Below are 27,774 nucleotides of genomic sequence, written 5' to 3' on the forward strand. Positions count from 1 at the left end.
TAGTCGATCAATGACAACCCAGATGGTGTCATAATTGCGCTGAGTCCTCGGCAAACCCATAATAAAATCTGTGGATACATGCACCCACTTCCACAATAGGATGCTCAATGGATGCAAGGGACCTGGGGGTCTCTACTGATTGGCCTTGACATACTGGCACGTGTCACACTCGGCCACAAAACTGGCAATTTGACGCTTCATTCCCACCCAAAAATACTACATCCTCATATCGTGATACATCTTTGTGGAACCAGAATAAATAGTAAACCTCGATTGATGTGCCTCAGTCATCAGATCTCTACACAACTTTGGAACGTCTGGGACACACAATCAGCCTCTTAAAGGAAGTCTACCATCAGAACCAATCTGTCACTCCGACTGCTCCTCTGATGTGGCCTTTGCTCAGCAATCCTACAACGACTGATTTGTCTACTAAGCCTCGATTACCCTTGCAACAAGGGAGGGTTGAATCAATAAGCTCGATAACTAAACGATGGCAGACTGCAGACCAAACTCGAAGTTATAATCAGCTATATCCTCGAGCATCCTCCACTCTTAGACCATCATATGCGCCACCAGGCCTCGTGGCTGACAACTAAGGGCATCCACCACCATGTTCACCTTGCTAGGGTGGTACTAAATATCAAAATCGTAGTCCTTCAGGAGCTCCATCCAACGTCTCTGCCTCATATTCAACTCTAGCTGCGAGAAGAGATACTCCAAGCACTTATAGTCACAGAAGAGCTCAAACCTAATCCCATAGAGATAGTGCCTCCACACCTTCAATGCAAAAACAACAGCAGCCAACTCTAGATCATACGTGGGGTAGTTCTGCTCATGGACCTTGAGTTGGCGAGACGCGAAGGCCACAGGCTTCCTGTGCTACATTAGGATAACACCCAAGCCGATATGCGAAGTATCAGTAAAAACCATGAATCCTTCACTCCTAGAGGGGAGAGTGAGGACTAGTGTGGACATAAGACGGTCCTTCAGCTCTGCGAATACTCGCTCACATGCATCGCTCTAAATAAACTTAGCGCCCTTCCAGGTCAACCTAATCAATGGGGCTGTAATACAGGAGAATCCCTCAATGAAATGTCAGTAGTAGCCCGCTAAACCAAGGAAACTGTAGATCTTGGATGCGTTCATGGACTGGCCCCACTAATGCATAGCAACGACCAGAAATTGCGGTAATGACCTCTTTAGTTGAAGTAGGAATATGCCAATATGTCTTAAAGGGCGGGTGAATAGGACTTTTTCAATATTTTTATAGTTTATTTAAAATCCTATCAAACTTATCCTAAGAAAATATTCATAAATCAGGATTTCTTCAAAGTAACTCTAACGGCTTCCAAGCCAATTAGAGGATCCAGTCATAAAACTAATTTAATGATAAACATGATGCAATTTAGAGTTTTATGATGGATGTAACTGTGTGTGAGGTGTGATAAAAAAATAAAATCATTTAATGAAATCACACAAGTAATTAAAGATAAACATCAATCACAAACACAATCATTTTTATAATGGTTCGACTACTTGTCTACTCCACTCCTAGCAGACGCACTCAACCCTTGAGTGTGCCAAATTTCACTAAAGATGTTTCAAAACAGGTTCACCTCAAACCGGAGGTTTTAAATCAGGTTCACCTCTAACCAATACAACCTACACCTAGGCTGACAGTTTATGCTCCCACAAGCAAGGGTCAACACATAACACCCGATTTTAGGCACACTAGCCAAGGATCCACTCAAGGAACCTCACTTGTTTATGCTCCCACAAGAAAGGGTCAATAAAATGCACCTAACTTTTAGACCACCTTGGTCAAGGACCTACACAAAGGACCTAACGTTTATGCTCACCACAGAGCAAGGGTCAATACAAAGCGCCCACTACATACACGCTCACCGGAGGCCTCCTACGAGGGCTTGCAAGGGGTGAGAAACACCTTAGACCCAATCCTACAAAGGAATGATCACAACCTCTGGACTCTAATAACTAACAGATAAGTAGATGAGTCCCTTATAGCGCATTTGTTGAAGATCTCCTCCTTTGATGAAGAACTTCAAGCTTCCTTGATCCACAACTCAGAAGATGTACCAGTACATGGCGACGGGTTGGGTCAAGGTTATAATGGAATCCTAATCTATTGAGTATTTTCCTATAAGGGAGATAGAGTGATTCCAATCATCTATGCATTTAAGGCATCCCAGCTTAATGATTTTCCATTAAGGTGGTAGATGGAGGATCCTTGAATGCGGAAGTTCATTCCCCAATCCACTCTATTGAATGTGAATGATGAGGGTGGATTGGAGGATGAACTTCCATGAGAGAAAGGGCTTTAGGTATATAATTCAAGGTTAAACACTCAAAAGCACTCTCTTCTTTCTCTATCAGCAACTAGGAACAAACTCTCTATAAATAGGCAAAACATTCCAACGGATATAAAACGGTCACATTTATGACAGAGTTCGATATCATCGAGTGTATACTCTCAATGACATCGACTAGCCGCTCGATGACACGAACTCGAATGTCAAACGCTTTAAAATTTTTACCAGCTGGTCGAGGGAAACCGAACAGGCGTCGATGTCATGGAATTTTGAACTCAGATATCATCGTCCCGAGGTTCAACTCCTCAACACTTTGAAAAATGAGAGAGACATGCCTTTAAAATATTTCAGGTCAAGGATATTATCAAGGTACACTCGATATCATCGAAATTTGAATGTCGATGATATCGATAGTCGTGTCGATGCATCGATAAATTCAAAGAATTTTCTAGTTAAGCTTGCTAGACAGTTTATGTCCATTCTCGATGTAATCGACCCAACCTCAATATCATCAATATTTGAATATCGATTCTATCAAGTGACCCTCGATCCAAGATAAAAACCACCTGAAAATATTGTTAGTTAACTAAGTGTCCAAGACCAATATCATCAAAGGCCTTCCGATATCATCAAAATTTGAATTTTGAGGATATCGAGGAGAACTTCGATGTATCGAAGATTTTATGATTTTCCTTAGAAAAATAGGGACACAATATCTCTGCTGTTGATTTTATCGAGTCAATTTCGACATACTCGAGATTTAAATTTTGATGATATCGATACATCTATCGATACATCGATAATTCCGTCCTGAAGTATATGCGGTTGTTGGACAACTTATGTCCTCATTCGATACAATCGAGTAAGCTTCGAGGACATCGACAGCACTTCTCGATTATATCGATCATTCTATCGATAAATCGACAGAGGTAGAAAACTTAGAGATTTTTTGAAATTGTGAAAAAAATTTCTAACCCAAAAACCTTAAGATATTCTAATCAATTTTAAGGGTTTTAATTACCTGGTGTTTTGGGACATGGGATGTGAGGCTAAGATTTACTTGTGGCGAGTTCGAGCACACATCCGGTTGAGGCAGACAGATTGATTAATCTTCCTATAGAGCTTCTCTGTATAACTGACTCAACACTCACGCTAATTGACAAACCAAGGCTTTTTCAGGATCTTCGAGGGGTCCACTGCGACGCCTTGCCTCGTCACCATGTGATCGAGGAATTTCACCTCTTCCTGTCAAAACTCACACTTCTTCAACTTCGCATAAAGTTGATGTGCACGAAGGGTCTCTAAGGTAATCTCCAAATGCTGTTTATGCTCCTCACGGATCCTCGAATATATCAGGATGTCGTTGATGAATACCACAACAAATTGATCAAGATACGGACGGAAGACCTCACTCATCAACTGCATGAATACGGCGGGTGCATTGGTCAGTCCGAAGGACATGACCTGGAACTCAAAATGACCATAGCGGGTCTTGAATGATGTCTTCAGGATATCCTCCTCTCGAACATGCACCTAATGAAAACCGGACCACAGGTCTATCTTCGAAAAGAACTGTGCCTCCTGCAGCTGATCAAACAAATCATCAATCCTCAGGAGCAGGTACTTATTCTTAATCGTGACCTTATTGAGCTCGTGGTAACCCATGCAAAGCCTCAACGAGCCATCCTTCTTCTTCACGAAGAGCACCAGCGTTTCCCACGGTGAACTACTAGGATAGATAAAGCCCAACTAGCGTAACTCATCCAATTGCTTATACAGTTCCCGCAACTCCAACGGTGCCATGTGATACGGGGCTTTTGAAATAGGTGTGGTACCAAGCATGAGATCAATCTGAAACTTAGTGTGTCGGTGAGGTGGTAACCCCAGAATCTCCTGAAATACATTAGGAAAACCACAAATGACCGGTAGCTAGTCGATTCACAAGGTGACTAGCTCCTCAATGGCACATGACATCAGGCAAGAATGCTGCTCTCCTCTATGCTCGGCTACAAACTGGAACTATGGCATGTCGGGTATACAAAACGTGACTGTCATCGTAGAGTAGTCCAATATGGCGTGGTACTCGTCGAGCCAATCCATGCCCAAGATGACATTGAACTCGGATATCGGCAAAGCAAACAGATTAGTGAGCAAAAAGGTCTCGCCTACCAGAATGGAGCAAGACGAGTAAAATCAGCCTAACACTGTGGTCTTCCCCAAGGGCATCGATACTGACAAACCCTTATGAGTAAACTCTAATGGTAAACCGGTCAATCGACAGAAATCCTAGGCCACAAAGGAATGCGATGCACCAAAATCAAATAATACATGAGCTATGCATGACAAAATGAGGAGTGTACCCTCAACGACCCCTCCGGATGACTGAGGGTCCTGCTAGGCGGCGTAAAATCTACCATGAGCTTGCTCGGGAGGTGCATGTCCCCTCTAAGGTTGCTGTTGCTACTTCTGCCACTGTAGCGGCCTATACTGCTGCCTCGGCTACTGTTAGGGCCTTGGCGGTTGGTGTGACTGTTGCTGCTGCTTAAAAAGGGTGAGCTCTTAGTCCTAGAGGAGGGGTGAATAGGACTATACCAAATAAAAAAATAAATGTGAATATAAATACAGATAGCTAAAACAAATAACAACCTCAATTGTAATAATAATGAGAGGTTGATACAAACGTTGTTCAAAGGACAACCTTACACCAAAAAGCCAAAGTTTATGGCAAGGCAACCTGATTTCTTAAACTCAGTAAGGATAAAAAAACTCAAACTAATACAAGAAGTAATAGAAACAAATCTAGCTATTATAACATTCACCACAACTACATGAAATAAATACAAGCATTCACCACATATAAATCACATACATCATCATCCACTAAACTCTAAGAATTATAGTGGTTCAGTATGCACACCAACTGTTCTAAAATAGCCACAACTACTCCACTCCCAATAATCACAACCCACATGATATTGGCTTCCACTATAAAAGAAGGTTTTCTAAGGTTTACCTTAAAACTTTTACAATTATGTTTTCAATGGGCTACCACAATTAAAAGCCCAACGCTGAGATTTTCGGGCTATCTCAGTCAAAACCACAATAAAGATTTTCTAGCAATCTCAAAAACCAAAGGCTATAAATTAAATACTTATCTGAAGATTCTTCTTTGATGTAGCCCGATAGAAATGCCTCTTTGAAGATGAAGATGTCCAATGTTCAATCACACAAAAGGAAGCATTTTGGGTTTAAATGAATTTTAAATTAATCCAACCTGGGGCTACTTTGATTCAATTTCTTGGATCTCAAAAGGGGTAGATTAGAATTCCCTTTTATCAAATTAGATTAAAGTAGCAAGAGATCAAGAAATTAGAAATCAAAAAGCTATAAAAAGAATTTTAAATTACCGTACAATAACTTGATAATCACGGGAACTTATCTCTTAGAGTGGTGGCTTGAATTGGCTTGAAATGAATGAAAAAAGCTGAGAAAAGTCCTTTATTTATAGGCTGAAAAACGGTTCCCTCAACTGGTCTAAGGTCAGCCTCGACTGGTCCTGGGAGCAACCAAATTTCAAAAAATTTAGCAAGATCGGATAAAACTAACCCTCAACTGGTCGAATAGGGGTTAAAATGGTTACTCGAGTTCGAGTCGAGCCCATCTTAACTAGTTGAGCCAATCTCCATGACTGGTAGAGCAGGGTGCTCGACTAGTCAAGGACCTATTAAAAAATTCTAAAATTTTGAATTTAAATCTGGACTGGTTGAGAAAAACCCTGGACTGGTCGAGCCAGAGCCTGGATTTGTCAAACATTGATTAGGACTAGTCGAAGCAAAGCCTATAATAAGCACAATGACCTAAATTAAATAAGTAATATAAATGACCTAAACCTAATGTCTTTCTAGGGTCATTTATAGCTGAAATGTTGAACATTGAACTTGTAGCTTTGGTAGATCCGGTAGATCTTCTTCTTGAAGTATTTGAAGCTTGAACTTGTATACTTGAAACTTGAACTTTTTCTTGACTATGAAGTGTACTTGAACTTGATCTTGCATTTGAAGTAGCACTTGAACTTGGTCTAGAACTTGAACATGTAATTGAACTTGGTCTTAAACTTGAAGTTGATGTAGCACTTGAAGTTGATGTTGGACATGAAGTTGATGTAGATAGAACAGTCTTCATGGCTTGTAACACATCTACATATGAAGGTGAACTTTCTATCATTCGTAGGTCACTTGAAGGTAAACTTTCCATCATAAACAAGTCCATCATTCCAAGTGGTTTGTCACTGTAAAATTTGACAGTACAGGGTGCTTGATATATAACATAGCACTTACAATCTCCCCCTTTGTCAAATTTGTGACAAAACCAACTTAGAAGATTTCAGAATAATACACAAGTCCATAAACATTACAAATCCACTTCATGATATGACAAACTTTCAAAAAACTCCCCCTCAATTTGAGCTTGGTGACTTGTAGAGTACCTGTATTAACAAATACATATTTCCAAAAAAAAATGAAACTCTACACCATACACCATGTAATCTCATGAACACAACCACAGAACTACTAAATTCTCCCCCTTTTTGTCACAACTTGACAAAGGAAGATAAATAATAGAGTGCAAACATAGCTGTGATTATGATAATAATAGAGAGTAGTAGAAAAAGAGTTAAAGTTAAGAGCATAATTAAGCAGAGTATCAACATCAGCAAGTTATACATAACATGTCCAAAAAGAAGTGAAAGTTAAAGTTTAATATTAATACATGCCCAAAATATCAAGAAAAACTGGTCCGATCTACATGAAGAAGGAGGTGGAATGGATGGAGCAATCTGATGCAGTCCCTTAGTTATGCGTCGAAAATACTTACGCATATATTTCATTTGACTATCCTGGGATATTTTCAATTCACCTTCTCCTCTAAAGCGTGAAGGCGCTCATCATACTCAGGTGGCTGATAATTAGGATCAGCCTCAAAATCATCTGATTCTAACTCATCAAATATATCTTTCATCATGGTGTCGGTTGGTAGCACATCTTCTTCTTCAACTTCCTCTGCTTCCCCATCCCTTTGACCAGGATTAAGCTTCAGGTTCATCTTGTTTATGTTTGAATTATTGAATGAAAGAAGCGAAATAGGAGCCTCACCAGGCGGCATGACCACATTACAATGTAAAGCTAGGGTGGTCATCAAGTAAGCAAATGGGATATAGTTGTGGCCCGGGTGAAGACGAAATTGAATAATAATGTAACAGAGCAAAGAAGAAAGATAAATAGGAATACCCGACACAATAGAGTGAATAATACGAACCATAAATGATGTCAATTTAGCTTTATTGCCAGATCAGGGATAGACATTTGAAATAAAAATGTGATAAAAAAAACCTTGTATTTAGACAACATTTGGTTCGCCCAGAGCGCATTTCCCACACTCCATTCCGAGTACATGTTACATAATTTGCGGGTTAGTGTATACTTTTCCGACCCAGTCATACTTTCGACTAAGGTCAGTATTGGAATAGTATCATCATTTACATTAACATCAAGTAAGCCAGAAATTAAGTAACGATCGACTTTAAATGACCCTTCTCTAAAGTCAATTGTGAAGGTCACTTCATTAAGAGATTCATCGCTAATGCAAGCGAACATCCCTTGCGCAATGGAGTGGTATGACGGTCCTCCCTAATTCAAGATGTTCTCCCAACCTATAGCGGTAAGGAGGGGAAGAATCTAAAATTGATCAAGGTGATTTGAATTGACCGACTACTCAACAATAACCTCGCGATGACGAAGATCTCACACATACTCGGGATCCTCTTAGGGAGAACGAAGGGTTCGCACCCTAATTGGAGTGGATCAAGAAGATGAAGCTCTAGTAGCTTTCTTCGTATATCATCCTTCCATTACAAGATAAGAAGAAAGAAATGCAACAAAGGAAATAAGGATTTCAAACTCAACAGATTTTTAACTAGAAATCCTTAAAAACCACTAGAAAAGCTCAAATCAACCCAAGAATCTAGCAGCATATGATCCAAAGAACCCAAATATGAAAGAAAATAAAAAATGGAGCACTTACTTAGCACTAATCGAAGATGGGTTTGATGGGTCGAAGAGGAGGCAAGTGAGGAAGATGAGAAAATGGGTGAAAATTAATTTTCTCACTCATAAAGGGGTCCCAACCGTACAACTCGACCAGTCGAGTAACCTCTAAAATTTTGAATTTTTATTCAATTTTATTCAAAATTATTTGCATAAAAATATATAAAAAATAAAGCATGCAAACATGATAAACTCAATTAGAATTACACATACCAATATCCATTTTCAACTTAGAAAACCTATTTCTGTCAAGTGGTTTAGTAAATATGTCCACAAGCTGATTTTCTATTTTAATGTATTCTAATGAAATGATTTTATCTTCCACTAATTCCTAAATATAATGATACTGAATGTCAATATGTTTAGTATGAGAATGTTGGATGGGATTTTTAGAAATATTAATTGCGCTAGAGTTATCGCAATACAATATCATTGTATCTTGTGCAATACCATAATCATTGAACATTCTCTTTATCCACACAAGCTGGGTACAAGCATTTTCAGCTGCAATATATTTAACCTCAACTGTGGATAATGATACGGAACTCTGTTTCTTGTTGTGCCAGGAAACTAAACAATTCCCGATATAAAAACATCCACCACTAGTAGATTTTCTGTCATCTATATTTCCAGCCCAGTCAACATCTGTATATCCAATTAATTGAACATTAGTATAATGTGGATACCAGAGGCCTAAATTAGCCGTACTTGTGACATATCTAATAATACGCTTGACAGCAATAAGATGAGATTCCTTAGGTTCTGATTGATATCTAGCACAAATACCTATACAGAATGGTATATCAGGTCGGGTCATAGTTAAGTATAGCAAACTACCAATCATACTATGATATAGCCAAGGATCAACACTTTTACATGTTGTATCCTTTGAAAGCTTAAGATTCATACTCATAAGAGTATCGAATTTTTTGTCATTCTCAAATCCAAATTTCTTAGCTAGGTTTAAAGCATACTTGGTTTAAGAAATAAAGATACCGTCTTCCAATTATTTAACCTGTAAACCTAGAAAGTAGTTTAATTCTCCCACCATACTTATTTCGAACTGGATTTCATCAACTCTGCAAATTCAATGGACAGGTTAGAGCAAGTAGAACCATAGATAATATCATCAACATAGATCTGTACTATTAGTATGTGTTCATTGAATTTTTTTAACAAATAAAGTTTTATCAACACTCCCTATGACAAAATTATGACTTCTTAAGAACTTAGTCAATTTCTCATACCATGTCCTAGAGCTTATTGTAAACCATAAAGTGTCTTTTTAAGGCAATACATATTATTAGAGTGTTTAGAGTCCTCAAAACCCTTAGGTTTCTCAACATAGACCTCTTCATGTAGATCACCATTTAGAAATGCACTTTTAACATCCATTTGATAGATCTTAAACTTTTTGAAACATGCAATGGATATGAATAATCTGATGGATTCAAGATGAGCTACTAGGGTAAAGGTTTCATCATAATCAACTCCTTCTATCTGAGTGTACCCTTGTATAACCAGTTTAGCCTTGTTCCTTATTATATTCCCTAACTCATTAGCTTTATTTTTGAAAATTCACTTGGTTCCAATTATATGTTTATCAGATGGTTTTGAAACTAAATACCATACATCATTCCTAACAAATTGCTTTAGTTCATCTTGCATGGCAACTATCCAATTTTCATCAGTGAGTACCTCTTTTACGTTGGCTAGTTTGATTTGGAAAGTAAAACACACATAATTATATATGTTTTCCAGTTGTTTTCGAGTGTGCACACTAGTGAGAGGGTTACCTAGTATTTGATCAGTAGGATGGTCTTTAACTGATCGTAGTTCAGTATTGATTTGACAAGATGAGGAGTCAGGTTTATCAATTACAGTGACTTCATCATCTTTTAAACTAGATGTTAGTGTGTTCAGGTGATCATCAATAATAACATTTATAGACTCCTGAATAACACCAGTTCTCTTGTTAAGAACACGGTATGCTTGACTATTCGGAGCATAATCTAGGAATATCCCTTCACCACTCTTAGTATCGAACCTCCCTAAATTTTCTTGGTCTCGTAAAATGTAGCACTTCCAAAAATTCGAAAGTATTTAACTATTGGTTTCTTATTAAACCATAATTCATAAGCCGTTTTATCTTTTGATTTTCTAATGTAAACACGGATTATGATATAACATGCAGTATTAACAGCTTCGGCCCATAAATTTTTAGGTAACTTCATGTTATTTAACATTACATTAACCACTCTTGTAGCACTCTTTTTTTCCTTTTAACAACCCATTTTGTTGAGGCGTCTTAAGAGTAGAAAACTCATGTGATATACCATGATCGCTACAGAACTTCTCAAAATTTTTATTTTCAAATTCTAATCCATGATCGCTTCGGATCTTAACAGCATTCATTTCTTTTTCAATCTGAATACGCTTGAGTATTCTTTTAACTTCATCGAGAGTTTTAGATTTCTCTCACTTGAATGCAACCCAAGTAAACTTGGTAAAGTTTTCACAATTACCAAGAAATACTTCTTACCACCTCTACTCTCCGTTCTGGTTGGTCCAATAAGATACATATGGAGAAGTTTAAGAGGTTTGGATGTGTCAGAGGAGTTAACTTTATTGTGACTACTTGTTGTTTATTTTCCAATCTGACATGCCCCACATATTTTATCCATTTTCTTCAATTTGGGTGCACCTCTAACAAGATTGACTTTGCTCAATCTATATAAATTACGGTAGTTCATATGTCCAAGGCGTTTGTGCCATAATTAGTTATCATCGGTTTGGACCATGTAACAAGATAATTTAGATGAGTAAGTTTCATTGACGGTATAGCAATTCTCAGATGTTCTACGACCATATAATATCACACAACCTTTCTCATTTGAGATCTCGCATCCTTGATTTGTAAATTTAACACTATGTTTTTTATCGTATATTTGAGATATGCTCAAAAGATTGTGTTTAAGTCCTTCTATAAATAAAACATTTTCAAAAGGAGGAAGGTTAGAGATATGAACTGTATCATGGCCAATTATCTTGCAGTTGCTTCCATCACCAAAAGTGACCGAGCCATTAGTCATTTCTTTGCAGTTGTTGAACAAATCTATGTCACCTTTCATGTGTCTTGAGCAACACTGTCTAGGTACCACTTTGACTGACTAGAAGCCTTGAAGGCGGTGTGGGCAACCAAATCAGTAACCTTAGGAACCCATTTCATTGTATTTTTTGATTTTGGAGCACTATTGGTTTTCCTTTGGTTGAAATTATTATTAACTCTCATATTAGAGTTAGATTTGAGAAGCTCCTTGAGTAAAGTCCACAATTTTTTCAGCTAAAGGATTATAACATCGATTTCTAAAGCTGACATTATTAGTATTGACTTTAGAAGCTTGAAAAGTTTTTACATTTTTAGAGTTGTTTTGATTATTATATTTCAAGCCCTTTCCTTTTGAGTCAAAGGATTCTCCTTTGACAAATGTAGGAGATACGCTCTTATTTTTCAGAGGCATGTATTTACCATAGCCCAGACCCGATCTGTCTCCACATGTTCTAGATGTTGTTAGTAACTATTCAAGTTTAGGGTCTCCCTAGGCATACCTCCATGTATCCTTTGAACTCAATAGAGAAGACACTTCACATTTTAGTTTCTCATTTTTTATTCTTAATTTTTTTAAGTTTAGATGTTTTGAAATTCAAATGGTATTTTTCTTTTTCAAAACAATCAGAAATATGAGATTTTTCTAAAACAAAGTTTTTAAATTCCTCTTTCTATTTCAGAAATTTCTCTTTTTGAAGTTTTAACTTGACAACAATCTTACAACTCTCCCTGTATAGGGCATTATAGGTATCCTAAAGATCATCTTCATTATCATTTTCAAGGTCACTCCTTAGAGATTCAGATGTGTCGCAACTATCAAAGGAGATAACTCTGACAAGACTCATTAAAGCCTTGACTTCATTTGAAGTTTCGGGTTTAGATTCATCTGACTTAGAAGAAGCTTCAGAGCTGGATGATTCATCCCATGTGGCTAACATGCCTTTTCGCTTTGGCTTGTCCCTCTCTGGACACTTATTTATCAAATGCCCATATTCATGGTAGTTGAAACACTAGCTATCTTTTAGAGATTTTCATGATTTAGATTTACCCTTTTTCTTCTCAGAGGATTTTTGAAAATCAACTCTTTTCTTACTTTTAAAAATCTTGTAAAACTTTTTCGTAAGTAAAGCCATATCATCCTCTAAGTTTTCACAATCAGAATTAACATTACTATCATGAGAAATAGATTTGGATGATTTAAGACCTATAGACTTACCTTTTGGAGCTTTGAAATTTAACTCGTATTTTTAAAGTGAACCGACAAGTTCCTCAACCTTCATGTGATCTATATCTCTAAGTTCCTGATGGCAGTCACCTTGGAATTAATTCTCTCAGGAAGTGATCATGGTATTTTTGCACAGACTTTGCTTTCTGGGATACTATCTCCAAGACCTCACATAAAGTTGATTATGTCATTTAGTTTCGTATAGAATTCCATGAAAGATTTGTTTTCTTCCATAAGAATTTCCTCAAACCTAGTGGTGAGGATCTGAACTTTAGACTTTTTTACAATACATGTACCCTCGTGTGTCATTTCAAGAATGTCCCAGGCTTGTTTAGTAGTATCACAAGAAATGATTCTTTTGAATTCATCAGGTGATAGTGCATAAGTGATTGCATTTAAAGCCTTAGCATTCGCACTGCTCTCATTTTTCTGAAGAGTAGTCCACATATAAAACAGTGTTTCCTTTAGTGACTTGGTTTCATCAATGCCTAGAACTTTAGACATTGGTGGATTCCATCTAGTCACTGTGGCTTACCACACACTTTCATCAATGGATTTTAGAAATATCCTCATCTTAGCTTTCCAATAAGCATAATTAAAGCCATCAAACGGTGGTGGCTTGGTAATAGATAGGCTATCAAAATTTGACATACTGAAAGCTCTAGATCGATAAGCTCAGGAAATAAATCCAATAGAATGAGCCACTTAGCTCTGATACTACTTGAAAAGGGCGAGCTCTCAGTCCTAGAGGGGGGGGGGGTGAATAGGACTATGCCAAAAAAAATTTAAAAATGCAGAATATAAATGCAAATAGCTGAAACAAATAACAACCTCAATTGCAATAGTATTAAGAGGTTGATACAAACGTTATTCAAAGGACAACCTTACACTAAAAACCAAAGTTTATGGTAGGATAACCTGATTTCTTGAACTCAGTAAGGATCAAAAACTCAAACTAATACAAGAAGTAATAGAAACAAATGTAGTGATTACAACATTCACCATAAGTACATGAAATAAATACAAGCATTCACTACACATAAATCACATACATCATCATCCACCAAACTCCAAGAATAATAGTGGTTCGGTATGTACACCAACTGTTCTAAAACAGCCACACCTACTCCACTCCCAATAATCACAACCCACATGATATTGGCTTTCACTATGAAACAAGGTTTTCCAAGGTTCACCTTAAAACCTTTACAATTATGTTTTCAATGGGCTACCACAATTAAAAACCCTACGCTGAGATTTTTTGGCTATCTCAGTCAAAACCATAGTAGAGATTTTATAGCAATCTCAAAAACTAAAAACTGTAAATCAAATACTTATCTGAAAATTCTTCTTCGATGTAGCCTGATAAAACTGCTTCTTTGAAGATGAAGATGTCCAATTTTCAATCACACAAAAGGAAGGGTTCTGGGTCTAAATGAATTTTAAATTAATTCAACTTTGGACTACTTTAATTCAATTTCTTGGATCTCAAAAGGGGTAGATCAGAATTTCCATTTATCAAATAAGATTAAAGTAGCAAGAGATCAAGAAATTAGAAATCAAAAAGCTATAAAAGAATATTAAATTACAAAACAATAGCTTGATAATCACGGGGACTTATCTCTCAGAGTGGTGGCTTGAATTGGCTTGGAATGAATGAAAAAAGCTAAGAAAAGTCCTCTATTAATAGGCTAAAAAATGGTTCCCTCGACTGATCTAAGGTCAGCCTCAATTGGTCCTGGGAGCAACCAAATTTTAAAAATTCTAGCACAATCGAATAAAACTAACCCTTGATTGGTCGAGTGGCCTGCTTGACTGGTCGAGCATGGTTCTCGACTAGTCGAGCATGGTACTGGGCTCAAAATGGTTGTTGGAGTTCAAGTCGAGCACGTCTCGACTGGTCGAGCCAGTCTTCTTTTTATCTCCTTAGGATTTTTCTTCTCTTGGTTGCTAGGGAATGGTAAAGAATGGAATGAGATGGGATGGAGTGAAATGAGAGAGGAGTGGTGTGTAAGAAGAGATGGGATGGAAAACATGGGTTGTGTAAGAGGAGTGGCATGATGTAATGCCCTGTACTTTCTAATACTCGAGCGTCACCACTAAAACCTAGTTAGTGAATAGAAGTACCCTAAATTTTCAGGCCCGTGTCCTATACCGTACCATTCCGTAAATTCCCACAGTCCTCCCAGTCGAATTCCAGCAACCCACGACACGTAAATAGCATTTGCACGCGACCCTAAGTCTCATCCTGTCAATCTGAGTCGAATCGACCTGAGACTTGTACCCTTGTGACCGCGCCGTCACCATGGTTCTAACTCCACGTCTCACACTCTGATCCAATACCCAGGCTAGGAGTTGTGGGCCAACATTTATCTTGAGAAAAACAACGCACGTTGCGAATACCGAGGGAATCTCTACAACACATCACATCAATCCATCAATCAATGTCAAGCACACAACCTTACCCAGCCCATCCCTCTCCCATTCCCAAAGTCAACTCTCTCTCTCTCTCCACCCATCCCTTTCTTATAACTCCATCACTTCACCCATACCTCTCATCCCATCACTCCATCCATCACCACTCCTCTCTCTCTCATTTCTCATTCTATTCCAAGCACCAAGGGATGAAACGTCTAAGGGAGAGAAGATAGGTGTGGCCCACTTCTTACCCCTCTCATCTCTCATCTCCACCCTCTAATCTTCGTCATCCATCATCAAAGGGCAAGCTAAGGAGCCTGGGATTCCAAGGAGCCAAGGAGGAGTGAAATTGGTGGGTGATCTACCATTGATTTTCAATTTGATGGCCCACTTTTGATGGGACCCAATTTGATGTATATGTTGTAATCATATAAGGGGCCCATAGTGGCGGGGTCCCTCAACTACACCATTTCTCTCTCTCTCTATTTTTTTCCTATTGTGGCCCACCTTGAAGAATGGATTAGATCCACTTCATGGACGGTGGAAATCCCACCGTGATGTATGTACTTTGTATCCATGCCATCCGTGGGACATGAACGGTGGGGCCTACTACATGTGTGGCAGTCCACACTATCCAGTGGACTATGCATGGACCCCACACATGATGTATGTATTCCATTCCGTCCATCTGCTTTTCACCTGGACCATCTATACGTGGACCCCACTTGATGATGAAGTGTCCAGGTCATTCGACGTTGGATAGTAGTTATATATATATATATATATATATATATATATATATATATATATATATATATATATATATATATTTGCATGTGGAACTTCCCACCGAATGGGCCCCACATGGGACGCACCTGCTATGGAAAATGGATTGGCTGGTGTACCTTGCATAGCTGGTGTAATGACGCCATCAAGTTCTATGGGGCCCCTCGTGATGTGTGTTCTATCTCTGCCATCCAGATAAGTTGGATGATGGGGCCCGCTATGATGCACGTGTGGCACCCACCTGCCACATTGGGCCTATCATGGGGGATATGTTATATCCCATCCGTTCATTAAATGGATGGCCCAGCAGTAACAGCAGCTTGCTGCTGCTTTGACGTCAGCAAGTGGTGTGGGACTCACCTCAATGTACATGTCTTATAACCGCACCGTTCATCAGGGACGGTGGGATCCACCGTGATTTATATATTTTTCCTCCACCGTCCAAGGGTTTTTAGACGGTGGGGATCCACCTGATGAGGTACGTGCTGGCAACACGTGGCCCCACTATTATGTGAGTGTTTTATCCATGCCGCCATCCTACCACGTGTGTGCGGGGCCTGCCTTGATGAATGATGGACCCCACATGATTTATGTATTTTATTCACACCGTCCAGCAGCCTGGATGGTGGAAACCACCATGTTGTATGTGTTCTAACCGCGCCGTCTGTCCATTTTCTGGACCCGAACGCCACCATAACATATGTATTTTATCTGCATCGTCTAGTAGTAGTGGGGTCCACCCGATATGTTTCATCCATGCGGTCCATTGGTAGTAGGCCCACGTGATATACGAGTTGTTCATTCACACCGTTCAATTGTTTGGGACGATGTTGGATGCACCCTGATGCATGTTTTAATCCATGCCATCCATTGCGTGGACGGAGTGCCCCACATTGATATATATGAGACCCATTAGTGCGACCATTAATGCGGTCCACATTGATATATATGAGGCCCATTGGTGCGACCGTTGGTGCAACCCACATTGATATATATGAGGCCCATTGGTGTGGCCGTTGATGCGGCCCACTTAATGTATATGAGGACCATTGGTGCGGCCCATGTGTTGTATATGAGGCCCATATGATACGGCCCATATGATGTATTTGAGGCCCATGGGATGTGGCCCATTAAGATTGTATGTGGCCCACTGTGATACAGCCCACTTGATGTTTATCGGCCTATTGGTGTGGCCCGTTGATGTGGCCCACTTAATGTTTATGAGGCCCATTGTTGTGGCTCGTTAATGCGGCCCACTTGATGTTTATCGGTCCATTTGGTGTGACCCATTAATGCGGCCCACTTGATGTTTATCGGCCCATTGGTGCGGCCCACTTGATGTATATGAGGCCCATTGTGATGTACTTATGATCCATTGTAATGTACTTTAGACCCATAGGTCGTGGCCCAATGTGATGTATATTGGCCCATATGATGAGGCTCAGTGTGATGTATATTGGCCCATATGATGAGGCCTAGTGTGATGTATGGGAGGCCCATTAAGATTGTATGTGGCCCATTGTCATTGTATGAGGCCCATTGAGATTGTATGTAGCCCATTGTGATGTATGAGACCCTTGTGTAAGGCCCATTATGATTGTATGAGGCCCATTGAGATTGTATGTGACCCATTATGTTATGTATGAGGCCCTTGTGTGAGGTCATGGCCCCTATATGTTAGGCTCTATGTGGGCCACTCCTTAGTAGCAATGATGGTTAAATGTCCACATTAATGGGTAATGATGATTAAATGTCCACATTGTAACCTTCCTTTAGGCCTTGTTAGGCCTATTCTCATCGATGTCGATTATCGAGGCCGATTTCGATCATCGAGGCCGATTCCGATTGTCAAGTCCGATTGTCGAGGCCGATTCCAATTGTCGAGGTCGATTCTGATTATCAAGGCTAATTCTGATCGTCGAGGCCGATTATCGATACCAATTATCGGTGCTGGTTGTCGATACCGATTATGAGTATGTGACAGTATAACATCATGATACATGCCCATATGCATCATCTGCATGTTTGTTCTGAGATGTGGTTGACCATTACATATGTCATTGGGTAGGTTGTTATGAGACTTCCAGATAGGCCGAGATTGTCTCACATGAGTGCACGGTATGCGAAGGATTGATATATGACTAGATTGTATGACTCATGCATCTTGCATTGTGTGTTGTGATTACTATACGCCCTAGCGACATCAGGGTCATAGCCTCCACAGGCATGTCGTGGATGGCCAGATAGGACACTGAAAATCTGTTACTAGCATCGAGGTGCCATAGATGTTCCTAGGTAAAAATCCCTAAACCTTCATAGCCAGGAGACGCCCTAATGTCTAGACCGAGTGGATATATGAGCACTCGAGTACCGAATACCAGTAGGGCGCGTCTCTCACTGTGTCGTGGTCAGTTGGTAAGGGGTTGTGGCCTTACCCCCCTGAAGGTTGTGGGCATAGCTAGGCTGAGTTAACCAGCTTGTAATTGGATCCTCTATCGACGTACTGGGTAGATATTGGCTCACTACTAGCCAGGAGGATAGTGAGGTCTCTTCCACTTGCATGGTTGCACGTCCAGTGGGCGACAATTGCATGTAGAGTGTACTAGACCCCGGTGATGATCCCAGAGATGTACGGTGTTGATATGTGGACTTATTAAGCGGGAGTTGTATACTCAGCATCTTACTCATTCATTCATTTATTCATTATCCACTCGGGCTAGTGGTGCGTAACTAATTACTATATGTACATTCGCAATGGCCAGGATTTTGGTTGGGGCGCGTGACCAACCTGAGATCAGGAGTTTACCACATTGAGCCTATCTATCCAAATTTAGGTACGGGACTGGTTTGGATAGAAGTCCCTTGTGATGGACCTCGTAGCCTGCGATACTCCGTACTATCATCCCAACTTCACACTCTGGCTTGGTCATTTCATTTACACCACATACTGCATCCGTGGCATATGTCATTTTGGGTTACTATGTTTCTGCATTTATATGGCCTAGATAATCCTGACGGTATTTGTGGACTCATCGGAATTTGTATACTACATTGCTTCCTCAGTATATGATATTAGCTTATTATATTTTTTCATCGTATAGCTTGGATAAGGCTGACGATATTTATGAACTTACCAATATGTTTCCACATTACTCTGATATTGTATGATTTATGGATTGCTAGTATTTTCACTTACTCTGATATTTACATGCTTAGCACGTGTATCGCAGACACTTACACCACCCTTTAAGCTTTCTATAAGCTTATGCACAATAATGCATGCAGGTGGCATTAGGTCACAATAGCATTGAGCTTAGAGCATGCAGCTATCTTCTGAAGCTTTGATTATTAATATATGTATTTCCCTTTCAGCACTGTATTTAACTGTTTATATTAGTGGATATGTGATGATGATGTTGCATTTGTGATTTGGGTATACTTGTGGTTATGCTTCTTACGAGATATATGTACGTTGGAAAATCCTCCTTGTACGATCCCAGGATCGAAACCTGGTGCATGGGCACTGGGAGCCAAGAATGGGGTACTACGGAGGCTATCAGCACCGGATTCGGTGATCGGGAATTCTGTGAACCCGTTTTTCGAGTTTGGGGCATGACATGAACCGTCCCTCAAGTTGTTCATTAACACCTGGATGAGTTTCGAGGCTAGTCAGGACATCCACTAACAACTTCAACTCTTGAACCACCAACTTAGGATCTACAACATTCCATGGATTAACACAACCATTGAATTATAGCCCCAACCCTGCTATTGTAGAATTCAATTACTCAAGGCACACCAGGAGGTTCTAAGTACTCCTAAAGCCTCCAATCACCAATTACATAAAATTCGACTAGAGGATCGCAATACCAACCATGGGACCATGGGACATGACAGGCATTCGTCAAGCACAAATAAATATATGTTAGTAGCTAATGACTTAATCATTCAATGCAAGGTAAAATAAATATGTAAATAAATAATTATCATAATAAGAATATTAACGATAACCTTGCTAAACGATATTTTAATAATAAGGAAAATATGGTAAATGCCACTTGGACATTCCTAGACCATACTATGATCAGTAATGGACTCCTAGTACTGAAGTAAGATTCTTTTAGACTATTGAAAGTAATCCCTATCCACATATCAACTATCCATTTAATTTATTCTCAAAATGGCCCATCACGACTTCAGAGTCACCTACTCTAGGGCTTCAATCACTCGGATATACCAATCACTAGTTTAGATTAGGAGCCTGTTTAATCACGAGCTCAACCATCAAATCATTCGTCATGGTTTTAGGAGTTTGAACAACAAAATCCACAACGTGTCATCGATCACTCCAAAACTTAATATCCCTAATCCAACCACCGGGTTATACAATGAACTTATATTATCTTGTATTGAAACCTAGACTATTAGGTCCTCCAGGTCACGTCAGTTAATGTTGAAATCCACTACACAATTAGATAATCCAACCATTTGATTGTAGTAAAGACCATTAAATTCCTTTTAGGACCAACTGAGAACCACAAAAAACCTTGAGCATCAGATCTAAAGATGATCTGACCGTCGGATTGATGGGAATCTACCAATATGACCCAAATCAAGTTGTGGGCCCCACCTAAGCTCTAGATCTACCTAATCTTCGATCTAGGGCCCTCCTTAGGAACTTTGAAATGGAATGGACGGTGTTAAATAGCCCAACCACTCCTCCAGGACCCATTCTAGGGTGGTGTGCATGCGTAGCAAATGTGCACTCGAGGTGCACCAGACCTGTCAACACGGTCAGACCGTGTTAACCCGAAAATTTCTAAAAAAGAGAGCATTCTCTCTCTTTTCTGCTCTCGCCTTCAGCAGCGTTTGAAAAGGACCATTGCTTAGATGATCGTAGCCCACCATGATCATCCTCTTAGATGATCTGAACCATCCATCATGTTTAGGGCATGGCCTCAACCAAAACCCAACAGTTTGGCAAATTGAAACCCACAGACATGCACATGTTTTAGCCGAATCGAGTCGACGCGCGAGCGAGGTGTGCTTTCAGCCTTTCCGGAACTGACCCATTGTGATCAAGGTGGGCCAACTTGAGATGATTTGAACAGTCCATCTCGTGCAAACTCCTCTTCTAACCAACCCCTAGGCATTTCTACATGTAGTTGCATGCATGTATGGACACAAAGATGGGCGCACTTTGAGTTGTGCGCGTGTGGCTGTTTTCAAAGAAATCAGAAACCTGCTGATGCAAGGATGGAAATCCACATGAGATCTCTCTCCCTACATCTTAGTTGTCCATTCGGTGAATCCCAACCCTCCATTCAACGCGGTTTAGGGCTTCCTCAATACCAGAGAGAAATCAGTGGCTGGTTTGGCTCTGACGTCTTCGTACGGGAGCTGTTGCAAAGCAAGGCAAATTCCAACCATTTATTTACAATCCTAAGTTTTAGCATAGTTAGAGAGACCCCATATATAAGCTACAGATCGAGCACATTAGGGTTCCTCACCATTCCTTGCGGCCGCAAGGAGAAAAACAGTTGTTTCCTTCCGCCAGCAAACCCACCACCCAAACTCTCTTAAAGTTTCGAAAGAGCCTATCCATAAGCTTCTTAGGGTTCATGTGGACCATTTGAAAGAAATGGATTGGAGGAAGAAGCATCATTTTCAAAGATGTCATTATCACCCATGTCTTCTTCCTCGTTCGAATCGCACCAGGTCGCCACGAGTCGAGGCGTGTTTTGGTCAAATTGGAGCTATTGCTGGCCTTCAAAAAGAGATAAGAGATAGAGAGGAAGAAAGACAGAGAGAAGAGTGGGTAAGTGCGCTGCTGCACTCCCATACAAGGCTCGAGTCGGGCCAAGCTGCTACCCAGTGAAGCGGACTGAGCTACATCTGGGTCCAGGTGTTGTTAGGCCTGTTTAAACAAGAAAAGAGAGGAAATAGAGAAGGAAGAAGAAAAAGAATGGAAGAGAGAAGAGAGAAGAAACAACAATGTTATTGCCGCACTACTTACTGCATCAGGTGACTCGGGCCAACTTCGGACCGAGTTAGGTCTGGTCCCTGCCAGCAATGGGTCTGGGTTGGGCTTGGTTCAAGTGTTGTTGGGGTTCCAGTAGAGAATGAGAGGAAGAAATGAGTATAGAGAGGGTGCAGTGTTGCACCAACTCGGATGGGGCCAAGTCGCGGCATGACTCAGGTCGAAAGACAGACCAAATGCCACTGAGTTAGGTTCAGGCTAGGCTAGGGACCCTGCTGGTGTGATGGTCTGGGTTATTCGAAGTGAAAGAAACAGAAAGGGAGCAGGGAAGGAGAGAAGGGCGGAGACGATAGAGGGGCAAGGGTGTGGGTAGCTACCAAGTCGGATTGAGTCGACACAACCCACACTCCGCCCAGGTTTAGAATAGGAGCGGTCTTGCCACATTCTAACCATATTCGGGTCCATTCTAGTCGAGCAAGGTGTAAGGCCCATATCCTAGTCTGTACCGTTCCTTAGACTTTTGCGATCCTCTCTGTCGAATTTTGGTAACTCGCGACCTGTAATCAGAATTTACACACGACTCTAAGTCACACCCTGTCAACCCGAGTTGACTCAACCCGAGACTTGTACCCTTGTGACCACGCCATCACCACGGTTCCAATGTCGCGTCTCATATGCCAATGCGATACTCAGGCCAAGAGTTGTGGGCCTGCGTTTATTTTGAAGAAACTCCATGTATTACAAATCCCGAGAGAATCTCTACCCAAACATCACATCAATCAACCAAGTATAAGTCAAGTGCAACCCATCCCCCTCTTACTAACAAAGCATGGTACCCATCTCTCTCCCATTCATAACGTTAACCAAGCTCATACCCTCCTTACAACACCCATTCCTCCCATCCCATCTCCCTTACAACAAATCCTATTCTCTCTCTCATTCTCTACCCATTCCAAGAGAGAGGACCGTCCAAGCTCTAAGGAGAGCAAGGAGCCAAGTGTAGCCCACTTCCTACCCCAAGATCTCACCATCCAACCCTTCAATTATAATTATCCTCCATCAAAGTTGAAGCCAAGGAGCTTAGCATTCCAAGGAGCTAAGAAGGAGTGAAATCAGTGGGTGATTTCTACATTTAGATTGTGTTTTTTATGATGGGCCAAGTGAGGCCTACCGATTAATGGTATGGATCCCAATTTGGATCCTAGGTGTGGCAGATGGCCCACTACGATTCATATGTTCATCCCATGATGAGGCCATTCTCCATGGACCCCATCATGATGTTTATTTTTCCCATTGTGAAAAGGTCATCTAGCCTTGCATTTTTTGTGGAAAAGGGATCTCTGAAAAGGCCAAGCTATATGTCCTAGAGGGGGGGTGAATAGGACAATGCCAAATAAAAACTTATAACAGCGGAATAATAAAGAAAATGATAGCCAAATTAAATAACAATGCAGGAAAGTAAAACAACCTCAAAATTCAGATCTTGAGAGGTTGATACAAACGTTATTCTAAGGACAACCTTACACCAAAAACATGGCAGGGCAACCTTGCTGGAACAACTTTCAAATGAAATTGAAAATCAAGCTTATAAAGGAATAGCAGAAAGTAAATTCTAAGCTATTACAACATTCTCACAAAGCTTGAAATAATTACAACATTCACCACCATACATACATCCCACAAAAAGAATAAAAATTAGAAGAATAAAACAATCAACCACAACTCAAGGGATTATAGTGGTTCGCCTGTGTGTTCACCAACTGTTATCCAACAGTCACACAAAAAGCTACTCCACTCCTAATATCCTCACACAGGGGATATTAGCGTTCACTAAAAATAGGTTTTCCCAGGTTCACCTAAAACCCTTACAATTGTGTCTTTGTATGTGGGCTTACACAATTAAAAAAACCCCCACTTCTGAGTTTTCCTGGCTTTCCTCAGATAACCAATATAACAAGATTTTTCTGGCAAATCTTGAAAGAAACCAAAATAATAGAAAGGAATTTACAATATGTAAAATACCTGAAAATCTTCTTCGTTGTAGCAACCCGGTAGAACCAAATCAAAGTAGATGATTGAATGTCCAAGTTCAATGTCCAGTACTCGATTACAATGGTTCTAGTTCTAATAGATTTTAAATTAAACCAAATAGGGCTTGCCTTAATTGATTTTGATTCCAAAGAAAGGGAATAACAATTCCTCTTTTCAAATCAGATTGGAATAGCAGAAACAAAATCAATTAAAATAAAGCTAAGGAAAGAAGATATTAAATAAGCACACTTAGCTTAAATGGAGCACAAAATTATCTCTCAGAAGTTCGACAAAGATTGGCTTGAATACTATAATTAAATCGATGATTTCTTCTGAGATTCGTGCACTATTTATAAGTGAGAAGATCGGGTCTTCGACTGGTCTAGAGTGCTCTTCGACTAGTCGAAGCTCTAACAGATATTTGAAAGATTAGGCGGGATATACGTTGACCGTTCTACGACTGGTCGTAGCCCTCCTACGACTGGTCGTAGGTCACCTACGACTGGTCGTAGGTTTCCTTCGACTGGTCGTAGGTCCTGCAAAAGTTCGCTGGACTTCGAGTCGTAGATTCTACGACTGGTCGAAGATCAGTCGACACTGTTCCTACGACTGGTCGAACAGATTCCTGGACTAGTCGAAGGCTAACAGATTTTATCCGGAATATGTAACAAACTTACGACTGGTCGAGGATTTTCTTAGACTGGTCAAAGCAAGTCTAGGACTAGTCGAAGCAGACCTAAGACTAGTCGAAGAACAGACCAATCACATGTAAAATAACATTCGATTTATGTATCCGAAATGACCTACTTCTAAGGTCATCCTATGGTCAAACAAACCTCAATCATGAAGTATGGACATTGAAACAAGAGACCATGAAGAATGAGCCTTGAAGTCTTGATGTAGACTAAACCTTGAAGTAGCTCAATCATGAAAGTGGCTTGAGTTTCAGCTTGAGTCTTGAGTTCAGCTTGACTTTCAACTTGAGTCTTGAGTTCAGCTTGAGTCTTGCCTTGTACTTTCTTTTTCTTTTCAGCTTGAGTCTTGTTTTGTGAGCAGCTCTTGCATTCAAGATCTTGAGTCTTGTACTTGAGAGCTTTGCTTAATGTGCGCTTAGCTTGTTCATGTATGTTGATCCTTGAGAGAGCTTCACTTAAGCAGGTTATATATAACAGAGTATAATAGTGATTTTGGCACTACAAATTTGACAACACATAGGGATAGAAACTATAGCACTTACAATCTCCACCATTGATTTTTACGATTTAGGGCCCAGATGATTTGGGACCCATTTTGATGTATGTATTGTATTTACATGGCCCACCTAGGGAGGGCTTATAGTGGCGGAGCCCCTCTCCTCCATCTAACAAAGCATGGTACCCATCTCTCTCCCATTCATAACGTTAACCAAGCTCATACCCTCCTTACAACACCCATTCCTCCCATCCCATCTCCCTTACAACAAATCCTATTCTCTCTCTCATTCTCTACCCATTCCAAGAGAGAGGACCGTCCAAGCTCTAAGGAGAGCAAGGAGCCAAGTGTAGCCCACTTCCTACCCCAAGATCTCACCATCCAACCCTTCAATTATAATTATCCTCCATCAAAGTTGAAGCCAAGGAGCTTAGCATTCCAAGGAGCTAAGAAGGAGTGAAATCAGTGGGTGATTTCTACATTTAGATTGTGTTTTTTATGATGGGCCAAGTGAGGCCTACCGATTAATGGTATGGATCCCAATTTGGATCCTAGGTGTGGCAGATGGCCCACTACGATTCATATGTTCATCCCATGATGAGGCCATTCTCCATGGACCCCATCATGATGTTTATTTTTCCCATTGTGAAAAGGTCATCTAGCCTTGCATTTTTTGTGGAAAAGGGATCTCTGAAAAGGCCAAGCTTTACGATTTAGGGCCCAGATGATTTGGGACCCATTTTGATGTATGTATTGTATTTACATGGCCCACCTAGGGAGGGCTTATAGTGGCGGAGCCCCTCTCCTCCATAGCACGTCTCTCTCTCTCTCTCTCTCTCTCTCTCTCTCTCTCTCTCTCTCTCTCTCTCTCTCTCTCTCTCCACTGATTGTGTGGCCCACCTATGATATATGCAATTTATTCATGTCATCCACCTGCGTGGACCCCACTTGGTGTACGTATCTCATCCAGGCCGTCCGTCCGTTCGCTGGACATCCAGCGTCCCTGGATGAAGTGAAAACACAAATATCATCTTAAATTCAAAGCTGGTGGGTCCCACACATGTGGACCCACCCGATTTACATGTTTTATCCAAGTCGTCCGTCTCTAGACTGTGGGACCCTCCCTGCATGTGTGGGATCTCCACCATCTAGCTGGATGTGGAGTGGGGCCACCTTGATGCTGTAGACTATCCAATCGTCCATCACGTGGGTTGCACCTTGATGCATGTGTTTTATCAAGACTATCCATCTATGTGGGCCCAGCAGCTATATAGCTGCTATATTGACGTCAACAAATTCTGTGGCCTGATCATGAGGCATATGTTATATCTAAACCGTCCATCTGCTAGGCAGCCCAGCAGCATATAGTTGTTGGATTGACGTCAGCAAGTTCTAAGGGTCCGAGCATGAGATATGTGTTATATCCCAATTGTCCATCTGCGTGGGCCCACCATGCTGGATGTGTTTTATCTAGGTCGTCCATCCACATAGGATGTGTGGACCCCACCATGATGTATGGGTTTTATCATCACCGTCCATCCCTGGACGGTGCGATCCACTTGATGTGTGCATTGTATATCCATGTTATCCATCTGGACGCAGGCCCACCTGCTGGCTGTGCAGGTCTCACCTGCTATGTAAGCCCAGGTGGTGAGGCCCATTGAGGCCCAATATGATGTATTTATGGCCCTTGTGTGAGGCCCAATATGATGTTCTTGTGGCCCTTGTGTGAGGCCCAACATGATGTATATGTGGGCCATTTGGTGAGGCCCATTGTAATGCATGTGAGGCCCATGGATGTGGCCCATTATGATGTATAGCCCAAGTGATTTTGAAAAATAATCCTGTTAATAGAATTCTAAAATACAACAATGTTAAGCATTACTTTCTCTTAAACTCTAGCACTTGGTAATCCATAACCAAGTTCAAGGTATTAATCATTCAATTAGAGCAATTCTAAACATCGAGTTCCATGGGTGCATAGTGAAACCTAAACTTATCACAATCTAAGGTTTAACTCTTTATTTTCATGATAACATTAATAATCAAAAGAGCATTCAGGATAACCATAACCTAAACCAAAACTTGTCTTACGGTTCATCTTTTCATTCTTCCAGCTTTTGATTTTTCCATCGATGGCTTTCACGCTATGTTCAATCTTTTCAATGATCTTCAATAGGTAGCCCTTTTCGACAACTGTTTTTTAGCTGGGTATTCTTTCTCTCTCTCTCTCTCTCTCTTTTTCCAATTTGAACATGATGGACAAATTCCCCAGGTTAGTTCCTAACATGCTTAATAATCATCAAGTTATCAATTTAATATCAAACTAAAACCTTTATGTGTAAGCTATATGTGACATATGAAATCATGACTCGATCAATGTTTAAAACTTGTAATCATGGATTAATAATTCGAACTTAACTGTGAAATCTAACATGTAAATAAATCCAAGAGTCATAAATCATCAACATTAAGTATCTTAAACTTCTAAAGCATGGATGATCTTCAAAATCACTTGAATTTACAAAATTTTCACAATTTTTACTCAAAGACTAAGAAAACACTGATTAGCTTGCCTAATCCACACCCCCCAACCT

The sequence above is a fragment of the Magnolia sinica genome, chromosome 17 (genome assembly GCF_029962835.1).
Source record: "Magnolia sinica isolate HGM2019 chromosome 17, MsV1, whole genome shotgun sequence".
NCBI classification, from domain to species: domain Eukaryota; kingdom Viridiplantae; phylum Streptophyta; class Magnoliopsida; order Magnoliales; family Magnoliaceae; genus Magnolia; species Magnolia sinica.